A 10,000-nucleotide genomic window follows, 5' to 3' on the forward strand; every position below is an offset into this window, starting at 1 on the left:
AAAGGAAAAGGCATAAAATCATTCCCACCCATTCCATCCCTGAAAACACTCCACACCCCTCCACCCTCCCTCCCATCTTAGCACCTCCTAGATGACGGGTAATCTCTGCACCCTGTCCACTGCCCTGGGTCAGAAGCAGTGTCGCAAGACACAGCACATCCACAGCAAGGCCGCTTCATAACTTACTAATTTAAATTTATAGCCTGGTTTTACCTCATCTAGTTTGTTAATGTCTAAACTGTTCATAACATGTGAAGTGGAAATAGTTCCAACTAGTGGACTAAGAATTGTTACCAACCATTTCGAAAGTTTATATGAAGCTGAACCTATTGAAGAAACGATTGGTCTTACCGGGTAATTTGGTTTATGTGTCTTAAACCATACATGTAAGGCAAAGGAGGGCTAATAGAAATAAACTTTTTATGAGTTCACTATTTCCACTTAACAATTCTTTCATCTTCTTATTGAAATGGCTATTCACTGATTCAGTAGGATTCTTTAAAAGTTGAACATAAGTATCTTGATCTTTAAGTAGTTCATCCATTTTGTTTAAATAATCCTTTTTGTTCATAATTACTACAGCGTTTGATTTATCAGCTTTTGTGATATGTAAATCACTGTCTTTTTAAAGAGAATTAATAGCAATGTGGAAACGTTCAGGAGAGCTGGGAGGTACTTGATTAGCTAAAGCACCATAAACAATACCTTTGCATATATCAACATCATCTATAGGTAGATCTTTATCACACTTTAAATTACAAAAAGCTTTACCATCGTTAATGATGTTAGATGGATTTGAATTATTGGCAAAGCTAAGCCCAAATCCTAACGCTGTGGATCGAGCCTTGGTGATTGGCTTAGATGACAAGTTAACCACGAAATCTGGGTTAGCATGTTTGGTCCAGTCACTGTCATTAACGAGGGCTAGTAATTTCATATTTAACTTTTTTGTAAGGTACACTCCATCCTCATTTTTCTATAACAATAGTCCAAAAGCACTTTCCTGACATCAGATGATACACAACACTGGAATATAGGCCAACTAATACGCTTGATCCTAAAGGCTTCTTGCCCCCTGGGGCTAGGGGGTGTAGTAGAGAATATAGCCCCCGCCACGTCGGCTGCGTGTCGTAAGAGGCGACTAATGCCGATCCCCGGGCGGGGCTCTTGTTTCCCCGCACAGGGCTTCCTCTTAGACTTCCTTTTCCACTCTTCCCTTCTCTTCCGCTTGCTGTCCCCTCCCTCCGACCTAAAAAAATTCTGGCGCTGAATGATCATTTTGGTCCCAGTGCCTGGCCGTCGGCCAAAAACTCATAAAATCAATCAAACCTAAAGGCTTCTTTGACTTCTAATTTGGCAATGTCGATTCGTTTCTTAAGAATGATGCGCTGGAAATCATCAAATGGGCGATCAGACATCTTCATAAGCCGTTGAGGTAAGACCGACTTGGGTAATACTTGTTCTTTCATGCAGTTTTGTAGAAACTGTAGATGTAGTCGCAGCTTGTGGGCTTTAACCAAGGACTATGAAAAGTCGTGTACTTAAAGAGCAAGTCCAGGGTTCAGATGAATAAAGTTCTCGAGGAATCGTGTGGTATCCATAACGCAATAAAAACACTAGAAACGTGTGTTCAAAAATGAGTAAATAACCACTAGGAAAAGTAAACTAACGAAGCAGAGCGCTTTCGTATAATTACATCTTCAGTGCTGATACAAAGAAAAAATTATAATATGAAGAAGCAAGGTACAGAATATATGACTGAGTGAGATATGATAAAGAGGGAATTCGGAGAGGTAGTGGAAGAAGTACATGTGACATTTGATGCCAATCAAATCAACACAAGAAATACGTTAGAGAGGGAAACCAATCTAGCGGCATATTCAACCACATGAACAATTCTAAGTACCCAGTTGACTGGGATAACGCTAAAGTCATCACATACAATAACATCACAGAAAGAAATTTAATTGAATGCAGTTTGATCAAATCTAGTAATGGAATAAATGTTAATCTCCATCAAGGTTTTAATGACTGAACTTTGATGACTTTTCTCTTTTGTATTTGTCTTTTCTTTACATTCTTAATATCTAAATCTCCAATTAGAAGTCTGTGATCTGAATTTAGCGAATCACCTGTTAGAACTTTCACGTTGTTGAATAATCTTTTATCTGATCTCAGCATGTAGTCAATAATGGACCTTTGGTCAAACTGATCGGTTTAACTGATTTCATATGTATCTTTTATACCTATGTTCATCTTTGTGTTTAGAAAAGCCGTTCATAATCTTCTTGTTATTTTTCATGCATAAATCTATCAGATTTTCCCCTTCTCTGTTTTTCACTTCTTCTCCAAAGGGTCCAATGATGTCCTGTATACCTCTTCTATCCTGTCCTACCCTAGCATTAAAATCACCCTTGATTATAGTGACATTATCTTGGTTCATATCAATGTTATCCTGCAGCATCTCCAAAGACTCCCTATTTTCCTCATAGGTGTGTCCTTGTTGAGGTACATACACCTGATACATAAAGTATCTTTTACCTTTGATATTCAGTATACATTACATAAGTCTTTCATTTATCAAATTTACGCTTTGAATATATGGTGAGTGTTGGTCCTATTATAACTGCTACTCCATGTTTTCTTCTTCCGGTTTCAACTCGTGGCACTATACATCAAAACAAATCCACCACCTAAATCTTTTCCTCTTTCCTTTCCAAACTGTCCTGTCTCCGCCATACCAAATAAGTCTATTTTTCTTCTCAGCATCATTTCAATGATTTCTTCTTCTTTGTCCGTGTATGTGGCAATGTTTAAAGTTGCACATCTTATTTTTGGCATAGTTCGAGCTCTGGTCCATAAACGTTTCCTATTTCGTCTTCGATTGGTCCGTCCTGGTTCCGAGGCTGTCCCTTGAGTTTCTCGAGCAAATAGGTCTTTTTACGTCACCGGCTAGCTAGGCCTGTCATGACAACCCTCCTCTTTTATCCGGGCTTGGGACCGGCATGGGATTTAGATGTCATTCCCCCATGGCAGATTTTATACATACATATCATACATATATATAAATATATGCACATTATATATATATATATATATATATATATATGTATATATATATATATATATATATATATATACGTACATATGCGTGTGTTTGGGTGTGTGGTTGTAAATGGATGAAGCAATGACGCGGGCTGAAATGATTTCTCCTTGTCTGCTCTGTATTTTCCTTGGTTGATATGTCGAGGTCGCCTTAGAATGAAGCTTTGGAAGTAATCCTAATTTGGCTGTCGTTCTCTATTGTGGAGGTGCTGTGCCTTGCTGCATTGCCTCAGACCAGAACAGTGTGCGGGGGGGAACAGGAACGACCCTTTGTCAAGGAGGAAATGGATGAGAGAAACAAGGAATTTGTCTTTGGAAGGGTGTGTAATGGTGTAGGGTGAGTGTATGCTTTGATTCCCCCCTCCCTCTCCCCCATAAAAAATACACCATAACATGGACGGCTCTGACTTCGTATGAATACATATTCAGTATAGTAACCACGTGAAGTAGGCAGCTCTTTTGGCCATTGGGTTTTAATTACGTAACATCAATGCAGCAACAGGTAGATATCTACTAGGAAGCAAGTTTGTGGAGTAAGAATATCAATGCAACACCAAATACTTAGCAATGTACAAACTTCGTGAGTTACTGGCAGAGGCAATATGGCTTTTAGCTGAGTTAGTATTACACCATCGCTTCTTTGAAAAAGGCAAACTTGACTGCGTACTGCAAAAGATGGAAACATCATTGTTTTACAGCGAACAGCTAGCCCAGGCAGAATGTTCAAATCATTATTGTGATGAAAAATAAGATATTTTGGTACAAAAATAATTTTGATCTAAATTACTACAAGGACACGGAGGTGCCTAAAGACTAGGAGTTCGATGAAAAGGATTGGACAAGGGAGTAATTATATCTGTTTCACAAAGCCATATCGTCACTCATGAAGAAATTGACTAAATATATATATTTCGAATACAGTAAATGAAGCTGTATAGTACAATGAATATAATTCTTAGGATTATAACAACAATTTGAATAAATTCTATGAAACATATAGAGCTTTTTCTCCATGTTTCCTCATCGAGGTTTCATTGGGTGACAGGTGACAAGGATGATCCGATATAATTAGTGGCCAAATTGGCAACGTCGCACTCAGGGGAATTCCCGCTTCTTCCCCACCCTGAAGCACAAAATGCTGAAATCCAAAATGAGGTCTTGATAATTCGAGAACAGTTTGGTTGAGCAGTAGGCGTCAGTCAGGTCAAGTCAAACTGGGGTAGCTGCTTCAAACAGTGAGATGGCGAGTAGTTGTGTTTCAGTGATCAATGCCGAAGAGGTACAATCTCTACGTAGTAGAATTGTAGCCTTAGAGAAAATTGTTGAGGTCCTTATAGAAGAGAATCGAGTTCTTAGCTCATAGGCCCAAAACACGGACGAAAAACCATGTTTGGATCCTGGGTGGAAAACGGTGTCCAAGAAAACACGGAGAGATGATAAAAAGTACTCACCAGGCCCACTTGAATGCAGAAATTCTTTTCAAGCTCTCTTGGGTCTACAAGAAGAAATGAAGAAGATGCAAGAGAAGAAGGGTAGGGCAGTAGATAGATCCCTGCCCACAGGTAATATTTTGACTGTAGGGGATAGCAAGGTGAGATATTTAGATAGGACCTTCTGCGACAAAGGTAGGAAGCATAGGATCCAGGTGTGTTTCCCCGGGGTGGGAATAGGTGATGTTAGAGACAAGATTGAAGAGTGTATGGTCGAGGAGGGTGAGAAACCCATTGTTTGCTTGAATGCAGGAGGGAACGACATTGTTAACTTAGGGAGTGATGAATCATTTGCGCGGTTCCAGGATGCACTTGATAAGATTAGTGATAAGGGAGGGGTTCCTGTTGTATGTGGAATCCTTCCGAGGCATAAAGTTGGAAGCATGTAGCATCCCAGGGCTATTGCAATGAATTGCAGACTAGCAAAACATTGTAAGGTAAATGGATGTCCATTTGTTGACAACTGGGATCACTTTTACGGTAAGAATCATCTATATACAAGAAACGGGGTGCATTTGTCACTCAAAAGATTTCGGTTTCTTGCTGAATATTTTGAGCGAGAAGTAGACATCCTGCAGTTTTTTCGGGTAGATTACGTGGGAAACAATCGTTTGTTGAAACGGTTAGACAACTTTATGGATGGGGATGACAGGTGGTAATGGACATGGAACTGCCAAGTGTAGGGCTTATGGTCTCTTGCAGTCTCCTTTATTCTTAAGTTTTTATGTTCTTGTGTCTTAGGTTGACCTCGAAGCTGAAGAACATATTTTGACGTCAGCTAGAACAAATTATATAAAGTCCACGATCCTGTTAAAGAGATTAACACAGTGCTACATCAACGTGACATATTGAATATCTTCGAACCGAACGGGACAGGTAAATTGAACAAGGTTTGAACTGCGTGGAAATCGCGGTGGTACCACACAGTCAACTAAAAACTGCGCGGTTGTGTGTGAACGCCTCCACTGACTTACATTGTAATTGAACCACCTAAGTCATGCAGGGTAGAATATCAAAATTGATTAAATTAATGCAAGGGACCAAAGAACTAGAACATTAGTAATGGCAAAGAACTAGAACATTAGTAATGGCATAGGACTAGTACAGGTATGAAGTTAAAACGAACATGAAATTGAGAGATTAAAACAAATCAATCCAACCTCAAAGTTCTCTTGAATTCTTGATTATTCCACGATGTCGTGTAAAACCTGATGGAGCCTGATGCCGTTGTTATACTGTCCGTCGCCGTCGCCGTTGCGGCTTGTTGTTGTCTATAGCAATTTCCCATAAGAGTCATTGAACTCGAAAGGTGATGATAATATTTTAATCAGGGGTAGATGATATTAATTCTATGGAGTTCTGGCTATTGTTAAGTGATTCTATGAAGCTAATTGAACTTGCAAACATAGTTTGACCGCAACCAACGCTGTCGCATAATGTGATACCGTCATGATGATCAATAACTTAAATTTATTCGTCCAAGTGACCCTTTAGCTCCGCTGTAAGGGCCCCTTGGTTGAATAAAAATCTCTTGGAGTTAGCCAGAGTAAATAGACAAGTTGGTGATAAGAACTTATGAACATAAGAATAGAGGAGACTGCAAGAGACCATAAGGCTTATACCAGGCAGTTCCATGTCCATTACTAACGTTCATTTCTACCTAAAAAAATATTTACTCTTTTCATAAAACAGCTAATGCTTCAGCGCTCACTATATGATTACTAAGTCTATTCCATTCATTAACCACTTTGTTGCTAAACTAGTTTTTGCTGAAAAAAATTAATTTCCTTTGACCGAACGAAACCGTCTGGTATTAGAACAGATGTATACCTATAAATTGTTCTTAGTCAACGAGTAGAATAATCTGAGTTCTTTTTTTTTAACTGTATATCAAATGTGGACCCTTCCTAGTCGGGGTAAATAAGAAAATGAATAGCACTCTTACCTTAAGATTAGATTTTACCTGGAATTGAACCTCGACATTGGTGGACCAATTTTAATATTACTACAAAGAAAGTGGCACTCTTACCTTAAAATGAGAATTTACCTCGACATCGGTGGACCAAGTTCAATATTACTACAAAGAAAGTAGCACTCTTACCTTAAGATTAGAATTTACCTCAACATCAGTGGACCAAGTTCAATATCACCACAAAGAAAGTAGGTCTAAGGCCACATCATAACGTGAATGTCATGGCCAGCACCACGCGGAGTTCAGGGCGAAGCACAGACTGGTACACTGTAATGATGATTCGATTTAACGCCGTGAACCCTCTATCAGGAGGTTAGGATGGTGCTCCTTACAGATGATTTTAAAGCGTGGAATTTAATGAATCATACCCTTGGGACCAAGGGCATGGTTTATTAAATTCCACGTTACAAAGCCATTTGTGAGGGGCACCGTCCTAGCCTCCTGAGAGAGGGGAGCCAACGCCAGGTCATTTATTTCACTTTGGCGTAAATAAAACCCTAACTATAGGAGAATTTTGAGTAATGGCGACCCTGTTCTGTTGGAAGTCTATTCACCCAGATAGAATCCTTCGGCATGGAGTAGAACAAAATCTACTGTCAGGAAATAGATTTAATTTGGAAGTGGGTAGAAACAACTTTGCCAATCGTGTAGTTAATGAATGGAATAAACTTCCTGCAGAGGCAGTGCAATGTAGTTCAGTTCGAGGCTTTAAGATTCGTTTAGATAAACACCAAAGCAAGATGCTGTAATGCCTACTATTTATTTTATATAATTTGTTTGTTATTGTTTGTCTGTTTATTATAATTTATTTGATTATTATTTATTATTGTTTATTTGTTCATTTATTACTATTTACTATTTACCTGTTTGTTTATTATTGAACTTTACCTATTTTTTATTTTATTTATTATTGTTTATATTATCATTTTTATTTACTTATTATATTATAGTTTTTCGCATCCGACCTAGTTATGGACCAAAAGGTCTCCTGTCAGCATGCTCCTCCTTTGTAATTTATAAAGTACTTAACTATGCTAATTGGGGCATACTCGTCCACGGAAAACAAACAGATTACACCCAAAACTCAACTAATTTCGAATTTCACATTGCATCAGTTTTTGGGCTTTACCGTTGTAACCTTAATCATTTCACTGATAAAACCAAGAGAGATTGATATCATTTGAGGACGAAACCTTTATTAACCGTTCGAGCCTTTTCAAGGACAGAGACAACGAATACGAAATCGAGATGTAAGAGGCTCGGTGAATGGGTGTGTGTAAAGGTCCCGGAGGGTCACATGGTCGGGGCCGCTTACGGATTGTCTTTCAAAATATTGTTTCACCACAGCCTGGGGATGCAATGTTGAACATTCCCTTACTCTGTTCTATATTACTTGACTCTCGAACTGTCACAGCTTCCAATACCTGCAGCCATTCTCTGCGTCGATGATCACTTGTAATAGAGTGGTTCCCTAACAGTTGCTTACTGGTTTACCAATAGAATGGTTAACTAATGGAATAGACTTAGTTTCCATGTAGTAAGCGCTAAAACTATAGGTTGCTTTGAGAGAAGGTCAGATAACTATGGATGGGGAGGATAGGTGGTAATGGACATGGAAGTACCTAGTTTAGGCCTTATGGTCTCTTGCAGTCTCCTTCATTTTTATGTTCATGTGTTAGTGATTCACTGAAAGTGGAGAGGGTACGTTGTAGGGATGGTTTCTCCATGGCTCACAAGCGACGGAATGCTTTCCCTCCCTCTACATGCGGGTGGTGCGTTGGCGTCTGTCCTGTAGGGCAACAAGTGCCACGATCCACGTCTATTATTATCGATTACAGTTCATCAGCGTTTCTGTCCTTATGGACAATCTCACGCCGCCATTTATTCAAGGAAACGATCCGTCCCTGATTGTAATTTAAGTGCAATGAAAATAGTTCTTCATCTACAATGGCGACATAGAGATGGGATCCTGCAAATGGCGGTTATACGATAGGCGAGGAGTATACGCAAGGAGGCGCTTACGTGTTGCCGGAGCCATAACCTTTGCCGTATGATCTTCTTGCACTATTGGGACAGGTCACAGCTACTGCTGGGAATCAGAGGGAAGTGCGGGACTCGAACCCGCGACTCGGGAGAGGCAAGACCCCCATCCCCTGACCCTGGATGGGAGAGAGAGAGAGAGAGAGAGAGAGAGAGAGAGAGAGAGAGAGAGAGTGCGCGTGCTTGCATATGTGTGTAGGGGAGAGGGTCGTACATTTTTGCAAGCGATACCACAATGTTGAATAGTGGTGTTCAGGAGTCTGAGGATCATCGACACACAAATATGGAATGCACGAGAAAAGAATGCGAGATATTTTGTAAACATTTATTCCCGCAAAACGGGTCCCCATCCATCGGTCAATCTCGTTTCGATCTTTGTACACATTTAAGCTGAATAAAATTGTCTATAATCAGCCAGAATAAACTTCAGTAAAACACGTTAATGTATCAAATAAGACAAGGCGTTGGGGCAACATTGTATTTATTGTATTTGATCCTGTCTATTAAGAAAGTCCACAGTCGTTTTCTCTCTTTGACGAAATACTTGGAAAAAATGACGTTTCTAGGCCATTATTTTTCAATCGTCTGGTACATGACGTCATAAATATGACATCAGAGAATATGACGTCACGTCCCATCCCCCCACGGAGGGAAATATGACGTCAGAGAAAGGCCTTGCAAGGTCTTTGTCCTCTAACCAACAAAACAGTAAGGGTCTGGCGTTCTGAGGGCGCCCGGTTCTCTGTCTTGGTGTGGACCATCCACCAAGATCCATGGGGTATAGAAAACGGAGCATCGACATTTGTACACAATACAAAACCACGAAACAGACAGGAAATCTACATTCATCGATCATAGTGGTTCTTCATGCATGCTACTGTGTGACTACTTCGGCAATTTTTCATGCTGGTAGTCGTGCTGAGACAGCAGATGGCCCAAATGCTGTGTTGGTATCCATGCTGAGTTTGTATTTCATGCTGATGTCCACATTTTGGAAGCGATATGCTTTTAATCTCGTGTATGCTACTGTTTGACTAATTTCTAGTGATTTCATGCTGGTAGTTATGCTGAAATAGTACATGGTTCGAGTACCTTGTTAGTATTCATGCTGCAACCACGTTTATGCTGATGTCCATATCATGTAAGCCCCATGTATGCTACCGTGTGAACACTTTAATTTTATTTCATGCTGGTAATCATGCTGATACAGCATATCACCAAAATACTGTGTTGGTATACATGCTGCACTTCTGCTTTATGCTGATGTCCTTACCACATCCATGCATATTACTGTGAGACTACTCTGGCATTATTTCATGCTGTAGATACGCTGTGACAGAATGTTATCATAGCATTGTATGGTGTCCCCATGCTTCATGCTGGTTTTCATAAT

Source organism: Oratosquilla oratoria, chromosome 19 (genome assembly GCF_046742065.1).
Source record: "Oratosquilla oratoria isolate Oo_2021 chromosome 19, ASM4674206v1, whole genome shotgun sequence".
NCBI lineage: Eukaryota > Metazoa > Arthropoda > Malacostraca > Stomatopoda > Squillidae > Oratosquilla > Oratosquilla oratoria.